This window comes from Henckelia pumila, chromosome 1 (genome assembly GCF_033568475.1).
Source record: "Henckelia pumila isolate YLH828 chromosome 1, ASM3356847v2, whole genome shotgun sequence".
Classification (NCBI taxonomy): domain Eukaryota; kingdom Viridiplantae; phylum Streptophyta; class Magnoliopsida; order Lamiales; family Gesneriaceae; genus Henckelia; species Henckelia pumila.
The window spans coordinates 99,228,025-99,251,531 of NC_133120.1; the positions used below are offsets into that span (position 1 = coordinate 99,228,025).

General features: G+C 31.6%; 1 long non-coding RNA gene across 1 annotated transcript; it reads left to right on the plus strand.

Annotated features, from left to right (window-relative positions):
* The first annotated feature begins 21,234 nt into the window (after positions 1-21,234).
* LOC140874657 (uncharacterized) lies at positions 21,235-23,018 on the plus strand. Its single transcript, XR_012148181.1, has 3 exons — positions 21,235-22,148; positions 22,228-22,280; positions 22,836-23,018. It is a non-coding gene; the product is annotated as an uncharacterized lncRNA (long non-coding RNA).
* Positions 23,019-23,507: the final 489 nt, after the last annotated feature.

Here is a 23,507-nt window from a genome sequence, read left to right on the forward strand (position 1 = left end):
CCCGGGAAAATTCTTATAATAACATCGACAAGAATTCGAAAATTTACAAATCAGTAAATTAATCAATTCAATTTCAAAAGTAGATCAAGAACACATGCAATTTATTAAATCATCGAATCAAATACTGCATAATCATGCAATACTATAAATGCATGTGACTCACTCTACCCCGCTCAGCTTCTATCTCAGTCCAGAACCTATTCTCTGATACCACCTGTTGTGGGGACCTCGGGTTGCTAATCTCGTCTTAGGGCAACTAATGATTAATTAAAAAATTAATCAAACAATTAAAAGATAATAAATCAAGAGCAGAAATTTTTTTTTTTTTAAAAATTTTGGTCAGGATCGATCCTGGGCTTTAGAAAAGTTTCTGCCCAGCATCATTTTGTGCCAGGATCGATCCTGTGAAATTCCAGGATCGATCATGTAGCTCTGTTCTGAAAAAAATTAATGTTTCAGAAGAATTCTGGTGCTGTCAAATTCATGCACCAACAATCTAATTCACCAAAAGCATGCTATAATATCTAGGAACATGCATATAATCATATATAACAACTTGAGCATATAATCCTACAATTCTTACATCAAACAGATAACGTAAAAGACATTAAATCACAAGCTACACCAATGATATAAGTGAGCTTCAAGTCTCAAGTCTTCTACTAGGTTTGATGTACTCTAATATATATTCGTTCAGCTATAAACCCGAGTACTCACGTGCTAAATCTCGCTCACAAGCTGTCTATGTCATCTCAGACCAACTCCTGCCTCATCTGTTGTGATGCACACATACAAAACAAAACAACAGCCGGATAAACTCCGGTGAGAAATCATTCTCAGTATAATCGACATATAAATGCGTTAAATAAATTCATATCTACTCTAAACATGTCAACTCAAGAATAGAGTAACAATAACGCATATTTCGACTCAAATTTCAAATCAAGACTTCAATTTATATAGCGCGCTTATCTCAAGAATTGTTTTTATCACTTCATTGCCATCAAGATTCGTAACCGATCTTGACATGGATATCCATCTATCGTAGCCATTCCGGGCTAGAAAATAAGGTTAACCGCAACCTTGGCATAGAATCAATTCAATATCATATCATATCATAATCGTATCGACTCAAAACAAAGATTCACTACCTGAGATGGATCGACAACATCAAAAGAAATCAAAATAATAAATACGTATGTGGTTTTGGCGGGACAACTCAAGAAGAATCGATCTTGAGTTCCAAAAATCCCTGACTCTCGATGTCGTTATTATACCTTTCATTCTCGAGTTGACGATGTTCCACATCTGAATCATCCTCGCACAAATTCATCTTCCAACTTTAGCTTAATTCATCATGAACATTTCATGGTAGGATAATTTCACATCGTCATCAAATCCTTCGCAAGTCGAATCTGTATTCTTTCATTCTTCAAATCTGAGAATATAGTCACGAATACACATCACCATCTATTCAAGATCAATTAACTCAAAATCAGCTCAAGAACATCATTCCATCCTCAACCATAATGATTCAACCCTTTCTCGCTTCTTCGTCGGTTTGAATGCAAAGTTCTTGGGTTGTTCATCGACAATACAATTAGGAAATTGAAGAATCAAATGGATACAACATCCTAACATCCTCATGAATATAGCAGCTCAATAATCAGCTAGCAAAACAGCTTCAAATCTCAAATTCAGCAGAGTAACGATTAAAAATCGATAACCGAACAATATCAACTTCATTTCTAATACACATATCAACAAATTCAACTCATATCAGCTATAACCAGCACAATAATAGCATATCAGCAACTACCTAAATCGAAATACATGCTGGAACAAAAGCTGGAATTATGATATATGCGTACAACATCAAATCGTCAAACCGTATTCGAAATCGAACTCAAAACACAATAAATCAACGAAAGTTCTGAGTTCTGATCCTTTCCCATTTCGAAACCTGACTAAAATATAAAAATACTTACATCAAATCGTAGCCTTCATTGCAAGGATTTCAGAACACTTTTCGAAATTGAAATTGGACGAACGGATCAAAAGTTACGGGGTTTTGAACAAATCGAAATCAAAAGAAATGAGAAGTGTCGACTTGCTCTGTTCTCCTTCCCTTCCTTTCTTTTCTACTTGCACGTAAGTGTGCTGAGTAATCCATTTTCAATTTAGATAATTTCAAACAATATTGCAATTTAGTCCCCAAAACTTTGAAAATTGCAATTTAGTCCTCGGTCTTCTTTTTAATTCAATTTCAATCCTAAATAATATAAGAATATTAGAATTTAAATCGAAACTCTAAATATTCCCAAATTAAATATTTTTGAATTAAAATTAAATAATTTCGGATTAAATAAAATAATCTCGGCCGTTTGCACTTTAGTCCTTCCAACTTCGATATGTGCAAATCAGTCTCTGATCGGGTTTCATCTTCAAAATACATCTTCTTTAATTTTCAAAATATGGAATTTAATCTCAAATTCCATAAATATTCAAATCGAATATTTATTCTTTTAATTTAAGAATTCTCGGAATTTAATTCTCAAAATCCGTAAATTCTCAAATTAAATATTTTCGGCTCGAAAATTAAATCTATCATTTCCATAAATTCTCAAATCAATATTAGCCCATAATATGAAATTTAATTCTCAAATCTCATAATTAATAATTTAATATTTTCGGGCCTTACAATTCCTCCCCTCTAAGAAATGATTTCGTCCTCGAAATCGTAGTCAATCGAACTATTCACTCTGATATACTGAATGATTATCTGAAGTGATTCTCACTTCAATCATAAAGCTCTGAACTTCGTATCTCATCTCTTCATCTTTCAATCTCTTGTCAGATTATTACTTCGAATCTGCTTCTATTCTCTTGTACTTTAATTCACTTAAAAGAATTCTTTCTGAGTTAATTTTCTCCTTAATCAAGGATCTGTTGAATATTCAACTTAACTCAGAATCGCTTCGCTATCTATTTCATTTGATTAAAGTACATGGAAAAAAATCAAACTGATACTTTCTTAACTTGGATATATGGAACAAATCAGATCCATCATATCAAGCTGAAAAGAAAATCATCAATTTTGTCTAACCTCTCAGTCAATGAAATTCAGCTTCAGTGATAACTTGTTTCTTTCTCGATATCATTCTATGCTCCGCATAGAAGATATATCAAGTCTACACTGTCATTCTGTTCATCGCTTCAAAATCAGTATTCACATTCATATTCTGAATCTGTATCTCAACTTCGTTCTTTCTCAATTCTGAATCAAATGATGTCCAGGAATAACTTTTATGCTTAACGAGTCAGTTTCAGCTTCAAAAGTTATATCTATCCTTCAATTACTTCTTCTGATTCTTCTTTTTTGTTTTCATTTCATACAGATTCATCTTCAACATCTTTGTGTCTCTCAAATCAAATCTGATCTGATATCGACAAATCATGTCTGATCTGATCTCATATACTTCAATAGTATCATTTCAATACAAAGAAATCGTATTTCTTTTCATCATATCATCACAACATTATCTTAAAATTGACTCATTAGCTGTTACAGGAATTGTAATCTTCAAGTGGCAACACATCAAGACAAATAATACCGAATCAGGTATTAAAGTTCTGAAAATATTCTCAACATCTGGAAAATCAACTCAGATAATCCATTAATCGAAGAATGGTATAATGCAATCACATATAACCAACTCTCAAAACATCAATCAATCAATCGATGCCACATCTGTCGAATAAATCTAAAGTCTTAATCCTGACAGTAGATTTTAATCATTCCTGTAATTTCATCATATCTCTATCTTCTTCACAGATCTGAATAGATAGCTGTTATTCACATCTCATACAGTGTATTCTACAAATCTGATTAGTCTATTCGGACTATCTATGAATCAGAGTTTAACATGTTGTATTCACATATTTCAAAGTATTCAGAGCTGTTGATAATCGGTATCATGTAAGATAAAGTTCATTCTCGAAATTCAATTCATCTTCTCTGATTATTCTTCCAATTCAAGGATAACATGTTGTACTTTTACCTCAAAAAATACACAAAGTTTTCGGATCATCTGTATTACAATGTAATAGTAAACCCAATGTTTCAATCTGAAACATTATTTCTTGGCTTACTATTCATTTTGCAACGAATCTAGTCACAATTCAGTGATTTGATCATACATACAGATTATCGTATCCAGTAATTTCAATCAATCTGTTCATAACTACCACCTGTTTACTTCACATAAACTGTTTCATCTTGGTAGTTTCATAAAATATTCTTTCAAATCATGATCTCATACCAATTCTGGAATTTCTAAACTGTCACCGAACTAATCTAGTCAACGATTTTCAACTTAATCAGAAACTCTCTGTACGTTTAACTTCGAAAACGTACTAATTCTGTTACTTCTATTTACTTTATCTTCTAATAAAACAATTATTGAATTAATCTTAAATTCATTGTTGTGCATTTTCTTCAAAATCTGATATTTCTCTTCGGAAATATCAAGCACAATCAGATAATCACTCATAATAGAATTCATTCATTCTGATCTGAGGCTTCAATTCATATCTCTATATGGCATTCTGTACTGAATTCTCATCGCTTCAGTTTACTTTCTGTGTTTCTTTCATCTTCTAAACAGTTCTGGATTGCTTTCAATCAAAAATCATTCTGATTGGTCATATATTCATCTGAATATTCAAACCAAAATACCCAAAATCTGAAATCAATTGATCGAATGCCTGTTTCATTCTTCATTTCTATTTCTCAATTGAATTCTAATAACTTGATCTCATCTCAATGTGCTTTAATCCTTCAAAATCAATTCTCACTTAATTTTGATTAGTGCAATTCGAACTGTTTTAGTATCTATCTCGATACTCAAGCACATAAATTCAAAAGATCAATCAATCACGCATTCATCTCTTCTCTTCGTTCTATTTCCCAAATCTCAATTGGAAATTCTATCAGTTACGAGTCATAAATATTATAATATACTGAATGTATACATCAACCAATCAGTAACTCTTGAAATTCATAATCAGAAAAACTCACTTAAGTCAAGGTCATCCACAGAACAATAATATGAATGCCAATATGCTAAGTGAAAACAACTCACTAGCATCTCAACTCAAGACGAGTAGATCAAATCAGACTCTATAAAAGAATAAGAGTCAATCAAAATCGATTGAGGTCGTACCAAAACCTCAAAATCAATATCAAGAATTTCAAAAATCATGATTTATGATGTAATAACTTCAGTAAAATCAAATAAAAGACTCATCTGTAACTAATTTTCATATCATCATCTATTTTGTAAACCTCAAAAGCAGTAGTCAATTCACAAACTCATCAATTCTCTGATAAATTCCAGGTCACAACTTAAACTAAAGTCAAGAATCTTACTGAAATATATCTGTCATCTCTATTCATCGGCATATCTTTCAATTCTGGTTTAGATCATTAACATATCTAGTGCATTGAATATACTTATTTCAAAATATTTCTGTAATCAAACATCATATAGCAAACCGAAATCACAGAATCTTAATTCGAGATTCTATATCATCATATTCAATTGCACATTATGTTCTTACTGATCTAATTTAATCACTTCTTATCATCAATTCTTCTACTCATCTGTATTCAATTATTGCATCATCATCTATCATGCAATATAAATAGATATCTCAAATACGAACACAATCATATTCAGTTTCAGTTCATCGAAGCAATAGTTCCATTCTTCAGTTCAATTCTCACAGTCTCTTTTCTGATACAGAGGTGATCATATAATAAGCTTTCAGCTATCATGAATCTATTGCACCAATAATAGACAGGTCAAAACAAAATAAATCTGTTACCTGAAATTTCATTCTCAGGTGCAATTTCATTCTGATTCTTTGTATACTTCTGGAATAAAAATTGTAGCTAAATATGTGTTTCTCTCACACACTATAGCATCTTTACAATTTCAGTCCTTTTGCTTCATCATTCAGCTTCAGTTCTATTAAACAAGACTATGTATTTCATAACATGTTTCAGTCATCAACATTTATTCAGACATATTCTTCGAATTCAAGCCATAATTAAACAACTCAATCTTGAGCATTTTCAACATCTCCAATTCAAAGAATTATAATAGGCTTGAAAATCTAATAAAATATTCTTCAATACTCAAAATATTCAGCTTCTAAAAGGTATATTTTTTCCTTTTCATCATTTCTATTTGTTGTGGCAAATAAACATTAATAAAACTCTGTTCTAAGCACTTACCAACAAATAAATATACCTCTATTTTGTCAGAATGTCTTCATCAAAATCTATCAGTTGGTTTCTAGGTCTTGAAGTTGGTAGATAGTCAATATAATACATCATTCATCGGTATCTTCTAGATATCTGAACAACTGATCAGTGCTTCAGAACAACTTCTACCTGCAATACATCTATTCATTCGCTGATATTCTGTTCTGTTCAATCAGAGATACTTCACTCAGCTGAGCAATAATACTTCTGTTCAATCTGACCATATAAATCTGTCAGTCTGGGGTGCTTACGTCACCCAAAGAACACTGTTCTCTTTGATTCTGGGTGCTTACATCACCCGGAAAAATTCTTATAATAACATCGACAAGAATTCGAAAATTTACAAATCAGTAAATTAATCAATTCAATTTCAAAAGTAGATCAAGAACACATGCAATTTATTAAATCATCGAATCAAATACTGCATAATCATGCAATACTATAAATGCATGTGACTCACTCTACACCGCTCAGCTTCTATCTCAGTCCAGAACCTATTATCTGATACCACCTATTGTGGGGACCTCGAGTTGCTAATCTCGTCTTAGAGCAACTAATGATTAATTAAACAATTAATCAAACAATTAAAAGATAATAAATCAAGAGCAGAAATTTTTTTTTTTTTTAAAATTTTGGTCAGGATCGATCCTTGGACTTTAGAAAAGTTTCTGCCCAGCATCATTTTGTGCCAGGATCGATCCTGTGAAATTCCAGGATCGATCCTGGAGCTCTGTTCTGAAAAAAAATAATGTTTCAGAAGAATTTTGGTGCTGTCAAATTCGTGCACCAACAATCTAATTCACCAAAAGCATGCTACAATATCTAGGAACATGCATATAATCATATATAACGACTTGAGCATATAATCCTACAATTCTTACATCAAACAGATAACGTAAAAGACATTAAATCACAAGCTACACCAACGATATAAGTGAGCTTCAAGTCTCAAGTCTTCTACTAGGTTTGATGTACTCTAATATATATTCGTTCAGCTATAAACCCGAGTCTTCACGTGCTAAATCTCGCTCCCAAGCTGTCTATGTCATCTCAGACCAGCTCCTGCCCCATCTGTTGTGATGCACACATACAAAACAAAACAACAGCAGGATAAACTCCGGTGAGAAATCATTCTCAGTATAATCGACATATAAATGCGTTAAATAAATTCATATCTACTCTAAACATGTCAACTCAAGAATAGAGTAACAATAACGCATATTTCGACTCAAATTTCAAATCAAGACTTCAATTTATATAGCACGCTTATCTCAAGAATTGATTCTTATCACTTCATTGCCATCAAGATTCGTAACCGATCTTGACATGGATATCCATCTATCGTAGCCATTCCGGGCTAGAAAATAAGGTTAACCGCAACCTTGGCATAGAATCAATTCAATATCATATCATATCATAATCGTATCGACTCAAAACAAAGATCCACTACCTGAGATGGATCGACAACATCAAAAGAAATCAAAACAATAAATACGTATGTGGTTTTGGCGGGACAACTCAAGAAGAACCGATCTTGAGTTCCAAAAATCCCTGACTCTCGATGTCGTTATTATACCTTTCATTCTCGAGTTGATGATGTTCCACATCTGAATCATCCTCACACAAATTCATCTTCCAACTTTAGCTTAATTCATCATGAACACTTCATGGTAGGATAATTTCACATCGTCATCAAATCCTTCGCAAGTCGAATTTGTATTCTTTCATTCTTCAAATCTGAGAATATAGTCACGACTACACATCACCATCTATTCAAGATCAATTAACTCAAAATCAGCTCAAGAACATCATTCCATCCTCAACCATAATGATTCAACCCTTTCTCGCTTCTTCGTCGGTTCGAATGCAAAGTTCTTGGGTTGTTCATCGACAATACAATTAGGAAATTGAAGAATCAAATGGATACAACATCCTAACATCCTCAAGAATATAGCAGCTCAATAATCAGCTAGCAAAACAGCATCAAATCTCAAATTCAGCAGAGTAACGATTAAAAATCGATAATCGAACAATATCGACTTCATTTCTAATACACATATCAGCAAATTCAACTCATATCAGCTATAACTAGCACAAGAATAGCATATCAGCAACTACCTAAATCGAAATACATTCTGGAACAAAAGCTGGAATTATGATATATGCATACAACATCAAATCGTCAAACCGTATTCGAAATCGAACTCAAAACACAATAAATCAACGAAAGTTCTGAGTTCTGATCCTTTCCCATTTTGAAACCTGACTAAAATATAAAAATACTTACATCAAATCGTAGCCTTCATTGCAAGGATTCCAGAACACTTTTCGGAATTGAAATTGGACGAACGGATCAAAAGTTACGGGGTTTTGAACAAATCGAAATCAAAAGAAATGAGAAGTGTCAACTTGCTCTGTTCTCCTTCCCTTTCTTTCTTTTCTACTTGCACGTAAGTGTGCTGAGTAATCCATTTTCAATTTAGATAATTTCAAACAATATTGCAATTTAGTCCCCAAAACTTTGAAAATTGCAATTTAGTCCCCGGCCTTCTTTTTAATTCAATTTCAATCCTAAATAATATAAGAATATTAGAATTTAAATCGAAACTCTAAATATTCCCAAATTAAATATTTTCGGATTAAAATTAAATAATTTTGGATTAAATAAAATAATCCCGGCCGTTTGCACTTTAGTCCTTCCAACTTCGATATGTGCAAATCAGTCTCTGATCGGGTTTCATCTTCAAAATACATCTTCTTTAATTTTCGAAATATGGAATTTAATATCAAATTCCATAAATATTCAAATCGAATATTTATTCTTTTAATTTAAGAATTCTCGGAATTTAATTCTCAAAATCCGTAAATTCTCAAATTAAATATTTTCGGCTCGGAAATTAAATCTATCATTTCCATAAATTCTCAAATCAATATTATCCCATAATATGGAATTTAATTCTCAAATCTCATAATTAATAATTTAATATTTTCGGGCCTTACATTTCTTTAGCGGAGGAGCACATTGATATTTGGTTGTACTTGTTCATATCTAAAGAACAATGCAAAATATTCATAGCTTTAGCATTTTGAGAAATTAATCGCATGTCCTCCTTGGTAAAGTCATCCATTCCCTTAGGAATTTTAATCCCTTCAACCTCTTTCATAGGTTTGTAGGGACCTTTTACCGTAACTTTCCAAAGATCATAATCTACGGATTGAATATATAGGGACATTCAATTTTTCCAATATCCGTAGTTTATGCCGTTGAAAAGAGGAGGACGATTGATTGATTGCCCTTGAGCATAATCGCTCGCTAGATTTGCCATAGAGCCTTTTTTTGAAATATTTTTCAAAAGTGTGGCTCTGATACCACTTGTTAGAACCTAATTGTGGGGGGGGGGGGGGAGCTTTAGGTTCTAATGGCAACTTTAGCAATTTAAAGTGATTATGCAAATACGCAAGCGAAAGACTTAAAGCAATCAAAAATAAATGCGATAAATAAATGCGTAAAAGAAATAAAGTGATAAATGAGATAGGATATGTTATGGAAGTTCGACGATAAATCGTCTGCGTCTCCCCTTCTTGGTTAAGATCGATTAACCAAGGATCCACTAGCACTTCAACGTCTTGGCCTTGATGGCTCCAAGGATAGCCGTAAAACTTGACACGATCACCGCGCCGATACAACTCGATACTCTTGGCCTTAAGGGCTCCAAGGATAGCCTCAACACAAACACTTGGCTTCACACTCAAGTGCTTACAATGATAGCACAACACACTTGGCTTCACACTCAAGTGTTTACAACAATAGCACAACCAACTCACAAACTATTTTTACAAACACTCTCAAATATATCACACAAACACTTTGATAGTGAGAAATTGCTTGCAAAGTAGAGAAGAGATGAGTTGGGATGTCTCCAAATGAACTTGTATGGCCTCTATTTATAGTTGGCAAAGATTTGAATCTGATTTGAGTGCTTGGAGCGTGTCTTAAGAAGTCAAGGAGTGACAAAAAGTGTTCGGCGCCGCTGCCTACTTTTTCCCAGCACTGAGCGGATTTTTTTGGAAAAATCATATATTTCAAATCTAACCGTTGGATTGATCTGAAATTTGAACTGAAGCTTTAAAACATCTGGATCTTCATTCTAAACGGTGAATATTTTATTTTAATGAGTAAAACATTTCCAGTAATTTTCGGAAGTCACTTCATCAAGTTTTCAAACTTGTTCTGTGCAACAAATTGGAAAAATTCATATCTCCATATCCATCCGTTGGATTGATCTGAATTTTGAACAGAGGTTGTAAAACATCCTAAGTTTGAATCGGATTGGTGAAGATTTGATTTGGATGTCTCAAACAATCCCAGTTAATTTCTGAAGTTGAATCTTCATCATTTGCTTCATGTTCTGCAAAAATAGGTACTGTGCAACCTTTGTGGAAAAATCATAACTCCATATCTAGCCGTCGGATTGATATGAAATTTTGATATAAGTTTTAAAACATCCTGATATTGATTTTGATTGGTGGAGATTTTATTTGGATGAATGAATCACGTCCAGTAATTTTCAGAAGTTGATTCTTCATCCTTCACTTCAAGTTCTGCAGAAATAGGTACTGCACAACTTTTGTGGAAAAATCATAACTTCATATCTAGTCGTTGGATTGCTCTCAAATTTGGATAGCATATGTAAAACTTCCTCATCACGATTATGACCCGTGAAGATCGGATTTCAATGCCTAGAAAATGCCCAGTAATTTTTGGAAGTTGCTGCTCCATACTTTGGCTTCTTCTTGTCTTTTTCTTCATATCTCTTAACAATGTTCCATCCATTCAATGAGCAATACAAGACTTTATAAATACATGTATAGCTTCAAAATAGCTTCCAAGAATTTAATCATCAATAAATCTAATCTGTAAAATCTCACTTTATATGGTTAGTAACAATTAACCGAGTTTTGTAATCATCAAAACATAATATTATGAGACTTGTTAATGCATTAAAAACATTAATCTCATAACACGAGATTTGTATGCGTTTAAGGCGTAACACTATTAAAAAAATTGTCAATAAACATTAAAAATAACTCAAAAAAATAATTTATTTGTTTTTATTATATATATTAAATATTATTAATAACAAACCTTTATAATATCAATATCATATGCTTGCATCTTCGATTTTTGCCGAGTCTATCTAAAAATAATAATTTCAATACACTATTTTTTGGTGCACATTTTTTTTTAAAACTTGGTGCACATTTTAAAAAAAAACTTCAAACCATAACAATTTAATTTTTATTACATTACTATTTATATATATATATATATAATATATATATATATATATACATAAAAATCTACTAAAAAGGAAAACTCAATTTTTCTCCGCCTAAAACTCATTACTAAAAGTAGAAAAACACAATTATATAAAAAAAACGAATAATCTATGTGTGAAAAATATAAATTAGTTGTTAATACAGAAAAATATTATGAGATAACAAAAAATTCAAATTTTGGTTTTAAAAATATGAAAATAATATATTCATTAATTTAATTTAAATTAAATTTTTACGATGATATCAATGACACAAAAAAATTCAACAGAAGATTTAAAAAAACATGTTACACAAAAAAGCAAAAAATATATGACATCATATTTTAAAAACAACAGAATATCTTTACGAGATAATGATAAATTTAAATTTTATATTCATTTTTTAGATATATATTCAACGACATATTTAATATTACGCAAAGATAATTTTAAATTTAAATTTTATAAATGATATAAATTTTTTTAGATGATATATCTAAAAACATATTTAAAAAATGTTACACAAATAAGACCGAAAAATATATAACACAATTTAAAAACTACCGAATTCAATCTCTTTTTAGATACACATATAAAATAATGTTACACAATAAAACCCAAAAAATATAACATAATACTTAAAAAACAGCAAAATCTTTTTACGAGATAATGTTAAATTAAATTTTTTTAACGATATTATATTTTTTAAGTTTATATATTCAACATCGGATTCAAAACAATGTCACGCAATAACACAAAAAAAATTAACATATATATAAAAAAAACATCAGAATTTTTTTACGATATAATGTTAACTTCACATTTTTCAAACAATATAATCTATTTTTAGATAATATTACGATATATTTTTATTGTAAAAATTAACAAAAAAAATATAATACTATGAAGGTAATATAATTAATTGTATATGTACAAAAATAATTTTAAAATTTTATCATAAATTTGTATATAAAAAATAAAAATATTTTTTTTAATCTTAGGTTAATGAGAAAAGTGAGTGTCTGTTAATTTTTAGTTGAATGCGAAATTAGGCGAAAGACATAACAAAATATACAAGGATAACATGAAAAAATAGATATTAATATAAGACATTTCTAAAAAAATAGTGGTGTAACGACTTTTAAAAAAAATATTTTATAAGATGTCAAATAGGTTATGCCTTATTTCGACAACTTGAAACTGATGTTTAAAAAATTTATCAAACAAATTTAAAAAGCATATAAGATCTATCAAATACTTTATAGCCACAATGAATTTAAATTGATTTCAATATTCTAAGAATTTGAAATTCATTGTGATCAGTTCAATTGTAGTGTAAATAAATATCAAGATGAATTTGATTTATTTTAAGTTATCTAAACAATGAAAATATATTTAAATCCATATATTTCAAATCATTTCATCAAAATTCAATTTTAATTTATTTGTATATTAATTATTTATTCAAACACTCATATTTATAAATTTTTAACAATAATAATTACATAAAAATAACAATATGTGCATCACACATGTGAAATATTAGTAAATAATAATAATAATAATAATAATATAAATTTACGGATAATCAACATGCCAAAAATTCACGATAGTGCTCCTCACTAAAATGTTGGAAACCATAATTTATTATATAAAAAAAGTTTATATTTTAGAGAGCAATGAGAGCTAAATATATAAAGTAACACAGAACTCAAAAACATAACCAAAATTAAATAAAATGAGATAATAAATTGAGACACTTTAATATAGTTTATGTTACCTCGAGAAAATATTTCAACCCGAGCCCGTTTATAATTGGTCTATCCGATATGACCCAACATGTCAAGGTCCAGCCCAGTTTGGACTATGTTGGACTTTGACCAGGGCTGGTCATTATGGGCCGATGTAGGTTGTTTCTAATGGGCCGCAAGTATTCTTTTCGAGTTCAAGTAGGACTCTGATATATATGAGATAAGCCTGGATCTTTTCAAATATTCACGAGATAGAGATAAGCTTACAAAGGGACCAATGGATGAAGAGTCCTAGTACAGGACATGTTATAATTCGACTAAGTAACTTACTATTTTTCCCCTATAAATACAGGTATTGTTATGGTTGTGATTATTCATTATTCATTATTCACTACTCATTATTCATCACACATTCACTCTCACTTTTACATTCACGCACTCATATCTCTCAGTTTTCGCATTAATCATACCATCTGCCTTCAAGACACTGACTTAGGCATCGGATGGGTCACGTCGAAAACATTTTCGACGCCCCTTGACCTAGCTGTTTCTTGCGCAAATTTCATTGATACCCGACCCGACCTGTTTCATAGAAGATTTGGAGAATCCATTCTACCAAACCGAACCCGAGGTAAAATTTCGACATCATCAGTTTATATTTTCAAAGGACATCAGATTAAATTTGGAATTTACATAAGAAATGAAAAAGACTTCACATTTAATTATGTATTTATTCGTTTTTTGTGTTTTAAATATTTAATGTGGTAGGAATAAAACACACACACACACACACAAATATATATATATATATATATATATATATATATATATATATATATAATTAGGGATGTGCATTGGGTCATGTAATGTCGTGTAGTCATTTTGACTATTCGAAACCGACCCGAAAATTCGAGTACCCGAAATTCATTAATTTCATTAACAAAATGTCAAAGCACCAAATTAGAGCAATTATTTACCCAATAGATTCAAAAATAAAACGAGTCCCTTCATAAATCAGATAATAACATGCTAATTTTCAATCAAAAATAGCCTAAAATCCTAATTTAGAATTGAATCTTGCTACTTCAACAGTTGTAACAGTGAAAACTGAAAAGTTATCGTTCTGACATGGTTGAAACTTGAAGGTGGATCGAGGTTGTGCCGAATGCTTCACGATTTCGCACAGGTATCTTGGGGAGAATTGTAGGTCGTGATGGTCGAAGGTGGAGAGATTTGTGCCGTCAAGTATTGTTGGATCTCTGACTCGATCTACAAATAATATCCACAAACAGATCACACGAACAGTAATTTGTTCCTTGTGCGGTCGTCGAAATATTATTATAGTATTTCGATCACGTGCACATCTTATACCCTTGAAAATTCTGGCGATGCTCCAAGAATTACCACAGAAAGAATATCTGGTTATGTGTATTATTCAATGTATTTACCAACTAGGGACTACTTATATTTATAGGTTGCGTTTACCTGAGGTGATAATAATGTGATAGGACTATTAATAATAATTAATCCCATGTTTACTTAAAAACTAACAAAATTCCTAAACTCAAGGGTTCGTTAATAATTAGATTTGAGCATAATTTGTAATCCTCAATTTCATTAAGGATAAATAGAGCCCGTTTGGATTTCATAGATTTTTTTTTTGAAAAAGTGTTTTTTTAAGCTCTTAATTTTGGGCTTTTGAAAATGCTCTAAATTTGACTTTAAAAAGTACTTTTTTAAGGACTTAGAGCCCGTTTGGATTTCATAGATTTTTTTAAAAAAATATTTTTTTAAGCTCTAATTTTGGGCTTTTGAAAAAGCTCTAAATTTGACTTAAATTTTTTTTAAACACTTAAATGGCCATCCAAACTAGGGATGACAATGGGGCGGGTCGGGGACAGAGATGTCTTCCCCATCCCCGAATTCAAACTCGATCTCCATACCCGCCCCGATCCCCATTAATTTTTATTGGGGATTCCCCGTACCCATCCCTGCGAGGACCAAGTCTCCATCCCCATATCCATACCCGAAAATATATATATATATATATATATTATAAATAAATTTTATTATAATATATATATATATATATATATATATATATGAATTAGTAAATTTTATTTTATAAGAATATAAAAATTATTATTCAATTTATAATAAAATACCTAAAGTATTTTGGGTTAAATTTTTTATTATCATATTAAATTTTAAAATTAATAAAAATATTTTAAATACAAAAAAATATTTCTATAAATCAAAATTATTATTTTAAAGAAAATAAGATTATATATTGTTTCTAAATTTATCAAAATAAATTTTATATATATATATATATATATATATAGACTAATATAAATACTTTATATGTGTACGTAACATGAATGAGATTCAAATAATATTTTTATGTTATAAAAAAATATGTTATCATAAACGGATATATTATATATAATGTATAAAAATATAAATAAATGAAATAATAATAATATTTTTAATTTAAATTTTTAAATAATATTTTAGATTTAATAAAATTTGATAATTAAAATATTATTATTATTATTATTATTATTATTATTATTATTATTATTATTATTATTATTATTATTATTATTATTATTATTATTATTATTATTATCGGGGCAGGTTCGGGGATGGAGATAGCATAGCATTTCCATACCCGCCCCAATATGTTTCGGGGATTTTTAAAAATCCTCGAACCCGAACCCATATCCGAAAATACTCTCCAAAACCTACCCCATTTCGGATTTTTTCCGCGGGTACCCGAATCTGCGGAAAAAATTGTCATCCCTAATCCAAACACCTTATAAACTAAAAAAACATTTTTTTTAAAAAAGGTGCTTTTCCTAAACGGGGCCTTAAATGATCATCCAAACACATTGTAAACTAAAAAAAAACACGCTTTTTTAGTCTATATTTTAATACCAAACGGGTTCATAATCTATGACTTGTATAAATGAAAAGAAAATTAGAAAAGTTATAATATATCCTTCTTTATAATAGTTTCTATCATATTTTTAAAGGGAAAAATTATGAATTTTTGTTTAATCACAATCGTAATCAATCACACTAAACAAATTATTATTTATTCATAACACTCTATATCATATTTAATTAGTTTACTAATCACTTGTAAATTATATCTTCACAGGAAAAATTAGCGTTTTAGTCCTGTATCTTGGCTTCCTTTTGGTTTTGGTCCTGTATATTGGCTTGTTTTGGAAAAGATCCTGTAACTCTGTTTTTTCTTTGGATTTAGTCCTATATGTTGATTGTTTTGATTTTGGTCCTATAAGTTGGCTTATTTTTTTGGTTTTAGTCCTATACAAAGTCATGTTTTGAAAAAAAACACATTAATTTGGATTTTTTTAATTTGGTTCTAATAGTTGACTTGTTTTTTTTATTTTGGTCATTGAAAAGATACGATTTTGACCAAATTAAGTCCGGTTAAGTTAGAATAAGCGTCTATGTTTTTTATTTTAAAATAATAAATTAAATTTAGAATTTAAATGTTGACTTTCCAACTTCACCGCTTAAGTTTTTATAATAAATATTTTTTTATGATTTTATAAATTAATTAATTAAGTTTAAAATTTAGATGTTGACCTTCTAATTATTTTTTAACATAATAATTATTTTCTAAAAGGTACAATAACTTGCTTTTTTTTTTTGTATTTTTCCTCCGTCGCCTGGAGGGAGCAACAAGATTTTATTTATTTGCAGTGTTCTAAAAAGCACGCTTAAACGACGATTAAGCGTGATAAACGTGAAACATACCTAAAAAGCTTTGCTTTCGAGAAAAGCGGAACAAAAACAGTCAACCATAGTTGAAACGATAAAAAAATATTAGTGTGTTACTTTTTAAAATAACGAAAGTATGTTTTAAATATATTTTTAGTTTTTTAGCTAATTTTGTTAATTTAGGTTGGAACTTATTTATGCCATATGATTATTAATAGGTGCTAAGTGGGCGACACTTATTGCCAAATAAATAAAAAAAATTGAAGTTACAGTGAGAACGATACAAATGAATATTTGTTTGTTACTTTTTAAATGAACAAAAGTATGTTACATTTAATACATTAAATTAACATATTTTAGATTTTATTAAATTATTTAGATTAAATAAAATTTAAGCGTAAAAAATATATTTTTTATTAGTTAGTTGTAATTATCTCAAACCAATAAACAAATAAAACATGAAAGAATAAAAAATATTTTTTTATAAAAATAATTAGAGATCAAATTCTAAATTCCAAAACATGATAACTTACAGGACAAAAACCAAAAAACAAACCAACTTACAGGACCAAAACCAAAATAAGCCAACATATAGGACTAAATCCAAAACAAAAACCGAGTTACAGGATTTTTTCCAAAACAAGCCAACATACAGGACCAAAACAAAAAAAAAGCCAACATACAGGACTAAAACGCTAATTTTCCCTATCTTCACAACCCAGAACCATAGGATACCTAATCTGACTAGAATTCTAGTCACACTACACTTTGATATGTAAATCCTTAATTTATTTATATTGTAAAATTTATTTATTAATTTAGGTAGTATTTACAACTTTTAAAAATAATTGATTATGAAGATTTTTTCACAAATTTTAAGAAAATATCCATAATTATTTTCAGAGTTTGCAAAGACTACCGTAAACATCCATGCCAGAAAATTCCATCAACCGTCTCCTCTAGGGCGCAAAGATAATTGAATTGTGTTTCAAGGAAGAAAACCATGGAGGAGAACTATTTCAACCGCCTTCCAACAGAGGTAATCGCCTATATTTTCGACAAAATCACTGATGCCAAATGTCTATGCATTTGTTCTTCCGTGTCCAAGTTTTTTGCCGCGCTTGTTCTTCAGACCCGCTTTATTTCCGTGCAAATTCGTATTAATGACCGGGTTAGTTGTTCTTTGTCACCGGGAATTCACAACTTTCTGAAAAAGTTATCTTTGTGGAATATTTAAGCATCCAATTCTACTGGGATTTCAAACCACCAAGATCTTTGCCTTTACTTGGGTATAAATCGGATTTATCGAGCTTCATCTTAGTTTCTGCCAAGAGTCATATCGATGATATTACAGGCGTTGATCCCACGCTTGAAGCCCCACGTGAGTCCGACGTTGAGTATTAAGAAGCCTTACTTCATCCGATGATCAGGCACGTGTTCCATTTCAAGCGTAGTTTTGCTTTTAAGAAAGAGCTTCTCGCTTTATTTCCCAACTTGAAGAATATTTCGGCATTCGAATCCACGGAGCAGGGGAGTGTTGTCTGGGAAGAAGACATTGCTAGAACAACAAAGGATATGCTGTTGAAGGATTTCCGTGTAAAGCTATGGACTGTCCCCTTGGTCAAACTGCCATGTTCCGGATGTGCGATGAAGGATGCCATTCTTATTTCCATCCAAGAAATCGAAGCTCGCCATGAGATGAATCTCTTTGAAGAGGACGAATACTGTGAACTTGCCGCCACCATTGTGAAAACCCGGAACTTGGCCTCCAAGTTTTTTCTTTTTAGAAATAATCTCCCAAACTTGAAAGAGGTAATCTTTACTTTTCTTCGAGATTGAGTTTTTTTATTTTGGATACAAATCATTATATTTTTAGCAATTAAATAAAGTTAGTGTATTGTCCGATTTTCTTCCTCAATTTTCAAAATCAAAGCTGATTTTATTCTCTTTATTAGTGCAACAAATCGTCCCATGTCAGTCGCAAATCTTGTCCAACCTCGCCTATATAAATGCACAATACCTTTCCAAAAGTCCTATTACAATTCCTCTCTTAGTTCGAACCCCAAGACTCTAAATTTTGCTTAGAAATTTACCCACTTTTCATTCCCTAATTTCGAGAATACAAGGCTACCAAAGCTTGTGTCAGCAAAGTCAGTCCACTTTTCCATAGACTTTGCGTGGACTAAGATACATATATAATCAAAGTGGGTGGTCAGAAACTTTCTTGAGCAAGTTGTCAACTTTTGCTCTCAAATTCACGTGGATAGTGGCCTAGGAAATTGATAAAATAGTACTCAAGGAAAAGTCCAAGGAAGCATCATATTTGTGAGGAACCAGCAAGTTAAGTTTCGAAAAATTAAAGTTTGAATTTCGAGAATTTGCTTCTAAAGTTGTTCGGCCGAAAGCTTCTCCAATTCAAGTATTTATTCTCACACGACGGTATACTGTAAGTGGGCTTTGTATGTATATTTCTTATTGTGGTTTTAAAAATATTTATTGATGAGTCATGATATTTGGTTTTCGAAATTCGTTCGAGCATGTGTTTTTGTTCGTGTCATGTTGGTTCATGTTATGTCATGCATGTTGTCAAGCACTGTTATGATTCGAATGGATATGGTAATGATATGACCCTTGTACGGTGGAATTGTAACCGTTGTATGGCCTCACTCCATAGAGGATTAACATATTGGACATGGCCTCGCTCCTTAGAGGATTAACATATAGAAGACAGTAAATCATGGAAGGAGATGAATTTCAGTGCTTATGTTCATGCGTTGAAAGTTTATGTATCATGATGATGTTATGAACGATGACCCCAGTATTGAGTTATGATTATGTTTATGTTCATGATGTGTTGTGTTCCTATGATTATGCATATATTTGTTACATGTCTCGAACGGCCCCCACTTGCTGAGTGTTTTCCAAAACGCTTACCCCCTTACCTTTTTCTCTCCGACATGATGAAGAGATGAGTTAGAGAATCGAGAGCAAGATATGTTTTGGGGTTGGTGAAAGATAGAGCTGGAGGATTTAATTTTGCTATTATTTTTGAGTTTTTGCATTTAAAGTTGTTGTTATTTAGTTATTAGATGCTTCAGCAAGATTTTGTCACTTTATGGATATTTGAGTTGTAAAAGATGATGTTTTGGAATTTATTTATGATATTAGACTGGTTTTGTGAATTTGAAACAACGTCGGTGGCACGTCTCGGTCTCGGAGCGTAACATTAAAGTGGTATCAGAGCCGCCAGGTTCATAAATCCGGATGGGATTCCGTACCGAAAAATTTGACATTGTCAAATTTTGACCCAAGCCCAGTGTATCCTAACCCGAAACGACCCTCTGAGTCAAACTCATACTTTTTATGAACAGTGACGCTTTTAGCCCAAATTCGATCATTTGAGCCCTCGAATTTGCGTTTTTGCTATTTTTTGGAAATATCGGTATTGCCTATAACTTTTTGTGGGAAACTCGGAATTCGATTCCGTCAATTGTTTCATACTCCTTATGATCATTAGTTTTGTGAGGACCTCGGGTTGCTAATCTCTTCTTAGGGCAATTAATGAACAATTAACATTCATTAATCATCAATTACATAAACCAAAAGCAAAGTAAAAAAATATATATTTTTTTTAAAATTAGAATAAACAGTGCCTCGCTCGATCGGTGAAAAACACCCGATCGAGCGGGCTTCATAACCCTGCTCTCGGGTTTCGAATATTTATGGCCTCGCTCGATCGGGGAACTTCATCCGATCGAGCGAGCCATAAACTCAATTCCCCTGTTTTGCAAAATATAGGGCCGCGCTCGATCGGTGATAATCACCCGATCGAGCGAGCATGTTTTCTAGAAAAACACAGCAAAACTCTTTGCTGTCAAAACAAATTCTATATAAGTATTTTCATGCCAAATCTATACCACGAGCATGATATAACAATTCCAAAACAGGTATAGACATACATACTAAGTCTCCAACATAGTAGACTAGTTTTACAATTACTACAAGATCACATACTAGTCCAAAACATGAAGTTGTACAACATGTTTCCAAGTAAATCAAACTAAAACATGTTCCACAATCTATAATACATGTTCTCTTGCTTAAAAACCCGAGTCACCACGTGCTAAGACTCTATCTCGAGCTATCCATGTCAAGTCTGACCAGATCCTGTGTAACGCCCGGAATTATTTAATTTTAATCCGAGAATATTTAATTTGGGAATATTTGGAGTTTTGATTTAAATTCTAATATTCTTAAATTATTTAGGATTGAAATTGAATAAAATGGAAGATTGAGGACTGAATTGCAAATTTTGAAGACTTGAGGGGCCAAAGTGCAAATAGTAGAAAATTGTTGGACACTTGTTATTTTGATAAGCAATCCCGTGTAGAACATCACATTTCATCAGAAATTCCGAGGAGAACCGAGAGAGAAGAACAAAGAACCCCAAGTTTCATTCTTAATCTTCAAATTGCAATAACTTGAGTTTCGGTTATCCGAATTCGATTCCAAAAAAGGTTCTGGACTCCTTGCAAGAAGACCTTCGATTTGATGTAAGTTTTTTTTTTGTTCTTATGATTTGAGAAGTCGAAAATGGTAGAGATCAGATGTGATGATGAATTGATGTTGTTGAGTTTGTATTCGTTGTTCTATCGAGTTCGGGTTGAAGGATGGCTATCGATGTTATTCTTATAGTTCCAGCTGATTATTCGAAAGTATACCTGCTGATATATTGAAGAATTCTTGCTGGTTTTGATGAATATAAGATGTAGATGATTGTTATATTTGATATAATTGAGTTTCGGATTGCCGAATGATACCGATATGCCGTCGAATTTTTGAGTTGAAGTTGTTTTGCTATCTTATGCTTGAGCTGCTATTGAACTGAGGGTTAGCTGATATTTCCTTGGTTTTTATACTATGATTTCAGTGCATAAACAGGGCACGTCAACTCGATAATCTCGACTTTGAATCGGTAGAAGAAAGATCAAGGTTTGAAGTTAGTCTCCAATGGAGTTTGAATGGTTCTATGTGCAGATTTTGATACAAGTTTTGTGATTGTGTTGTTCAGATTTGGAGAGCTTGAAATCACCTTGGAATCATCTTAAACTTCATATTTGAAAGGTAAAAGTGGACTAAGATGTTGAATGGGATTATAACTCGAGATGGTTTGTATCGAGTTTCCTAAATCACATACTTATTTGATTACTTGCTTTTATATGTTTTCTATGAATTATTGAATGAGTCTATGGTGTTAATGAATGCTATATTGATTTTATATGTGCATTCATCTTGAGAAAGCAATTTCTTGATTTTGAAATGAACGGAAACGTTCGATTAGACGATTTGAGGGATTATATATGTATGGCCTGGGTGGTTGACTTAACCTAGCGTCTGATTTATATATATAATGGCTTCAAAGTCTAGAGAAGCAAGATAAGTAGCCCCACCTCGATCGGGAGAATCGGTGGTTAGTTATGATATCTTCTTCTCGGGATCCCAACCAATGAAATAAGAGAATTCGTTAGAGAACCTTGTTTTAAAACATGCATTGTATTTACTTTTATATCATGAATTTGATATATGCTTTGCTATGCATGTTTAGTTGCTTTTATTGGGAAATATATTTCTCACCGGAGTTATCCGGCTATTGTTATGTTGTATGTGTCATGGCAATAGGCGGGACTGGAACAGAACAGAAGCGAGCATGAAGAACAGAGATTGAGAGATAGAGTGGAGATCCGAGTTAGATGTAAAGTCTTGTGTTAGGTCTATAGCATGATCTTGTATTAGCTAAACCTGATATGAAGTTTAGGAATCCGATAACTTGAAAGTGTAGAATAAATGATCATGTTGTATTTATCCTTGTCAAGACTTGTTGAACATAGTTGTATTCCTTTAATATAACATGTTCTTGTGCAATGATCTTTTTGTATGATATTGAGTTAGTTTTGGATTGGATTCAAGTTATGATATGATATTGTTTATCTTCAACTGCATCATGATTAATATGCATGTTAGTTTTGGTTATAAGATTGAAGAGTTAATGCACCATTATAGCATGAGACTACTAGAGCATGTTGAAGGAATTTCATGGTTTTGACAGCAAAGCTTCTGCTGTTTTTCTGAATTGTGAGCCCGCTCGATCGGGTGAATTTCACCGATCGAGCGAGGCCACTATTTGCAGAAACATAAGTTTTTGTGTTTGGAGCCCGCTCGATCGGAGAGATATCACCGATCGAGCGAGGACATTTTTAAGTTTCACCCGAGGAGCTCAGCTTGGGGGCTCGCTCGATCAGGTGAATTCACCCGATCGAGCGAGGTGTTCCAATTTAAAAAAAAAAATATTTT